Consider the following 2,750-nt stretch of genomic DNA (forward strand, 5'->3'; position numbering starts at 1 on the left):
ATTAAGCTAGTAATTAATTTTTTTATATGATATTATATAAAAATATAATTTATAATATTATTAATTTTATAATTGTTTTAAGTATATATAATAATATAATATATTATTATATATCAAATTATTAATATAGAATTAATTAATATAATATTAAATTCAAATATTATATATAATAATTATTATATATATAATATATAAGGATAATTAATTTTATGACTTACGACTAAGTAGTTATATATTATATTACTAGATATAATATTATTTAAAATTTTAATAGTTTATATTTAGCAACAATTAAATTTATTTTATTTATATTTAAATAATTACTTTAATAAATTAGTATATTATAATTAATAATTATTATAAATTATTATTTATAATTTACTTATTTAATTATATATTTAAATTAAAATATATTAATAATTATTATTTATACTTTAATATTAATATTTTATTATTTTTGTAATACTAATTATTAATTATTATTTATATTATTTAATCTATTATATAAGTAAATTATAATATTATATAATATTGAACAATTGTTATAACCTTTTGTTCTATCATAAAACAATTATTTCTGTTCATAAAAGCTTATTCGAAATAAAATAATACTAATCTAATAATATTTTGAAAATTAATAACTAAGAGAATTAAAAATAAATTTATTTATCAAACCAGTTTAAATATTTAAGACTATAATAACAATTGTGTGTTTCAAAACATTATGACTTTTTGTTTTATCATAAAACAAAATTTTCAATTCATACTAGCTTATTCAAAATAAAATAAAATGAGTCTATTAATATTTCAAAAATTAATAAGTAAGAGATTTAAAAAAAATAATTATGTTTACCTAACCAATTCAAATAATTATGACTATTTGAGCAATTATATATTTTAAATCATTATGACCTTTTGTTTTGTCATAAAACAAATATTTTTGTTCATATAAGTTTGTTCGGAATAAAGTAATACTAATCTATTAATATTTTGAAAACTAATAACAAATTTAAAAAATAAATCTATTTATCAAATCAATTAAATAGTTATGACTATTTAACAAATTATTTATTGCAAATCGTTACTAATATAATTAATTTATTATATAATAATATAATAAATGTAATAATCAATAATCAATTATTTTTAATTTAATTACTATTTGAATTAAAATATTTAATTATCTATTTTAATAGTAATTATATAACTATATTTTTTACTTAATATTATACAAAATATTTAATTTAATAGTTAAATTAATTCAGTTATTAAAATTTATAAATTAATATAATATTTAATTATAATATTTAAATATTAAATAAGCTATTATTAATATATAAATTTAATAATAGTTTATTTAATTATATATAATTAAATAATTACTACTTAGTCATAAATAAAAATCTAAGTGATTTAATAAATGACCTTTTGTTTTATCATAAAGCAATTGTTTTTATCATACAAGCTTTTTCGAAATATTTATTAACATTCAAAAAATTAATAAGCAAAAGATATGAATTAAATTATATATAAAAAAAGAGCAATGAAAGGAATAGTCAAAAACTTATAATTACAATTATTATAATTATAATATAATAATAAATTATATAAATTAATTATAATTATTAAACTATTGTAATTATAAGTTTTTAATGAATAATTAGATTAATTTATAAATATAATAAATATTTAAATTTAATTAATTAATTAATTAGAATTTAATTAAATATTTTTAATAATTATTATTAAATATATTTGTACTAGTTATATTTAATACTATAATATATATTAATTTTAAATATTAAATCTAATTTATTTATATAATTAAAATGAATTAAAATTAAAATTATTAAAATTTTTTATTTGAATTTTAACTATATAGATTATAACTGAATAATATTTATAGTTCATAATTTAATAAATTATATATTTAAATCATAAGAATTATTATTTATTTAACTGTTTCAAATTATTTATAATTAAGTAAAAATATAAATAATAAGAATTTATATTTAATAAATTAATAATTAAATTATCTTTAATTCATTTTAAATAATATAAAAGAATTAAGCCATAAGCTTAATAATAAAATAATCAAATACTTATAGTCATTTCAACAATTATCTGTAGATATAATATAGATATAATTAATAAGAATTTATTTAAATTATTTTAAATTATTAATTTATTTTTTAAATATATTATTATATATTTATATTTGATTAATATAGTAAAAGATTTTTCTTAATTTATTGGTATGATAATTCATTATAATTAACTATTTTAATTATTATATATGATATTATAATTTTTCTATTCATATAGTTTAATTATCGATTATTTATCATAATACTTAACTTTTAATTATTGGCTTTAACAATTATTTAAAATTGATAATTAAAACTATAAAATAGATTTATTAAATAGATAATATTGATATAATTTATTAAAATTATATATAATATTTTAATAAATTAAAATTATTGATAATTATTATTAAAATCTTAATATTAAATATTAATTAATTAATTAATTAATTACTTGAAAAGTTTTCTTGAATATCAATGATAAAATATTAAATTAATAAAATTAATTAATATTATTAATTATCTAATATTTCATAAATGGTTATTATATCTATTTTTTAAAAATATAAATAATTATAATGAATATAGTAATTAATTAATTACTATTATTAAAATTGAATACTAATTAATATAGCAGGTCACTTGTTAATTTATCATTAATTT

The sequence above is a fragment of the Durio zibethinus genome, chromosome 27 (assembly GCF_047325235.1).
Source record: "Durio zibethinus cultivar Kanyao isolate XHJ-2024 chromosome 27, ASM4732523v1, whole genome shotgun sequence".
NCBI classification, from domain to species: Eukaryota; Viridiplantae; Streptophyta; class Magnoliopsida; order Malvales; family Malvaceae; genus Durio; species Durio zibethinus.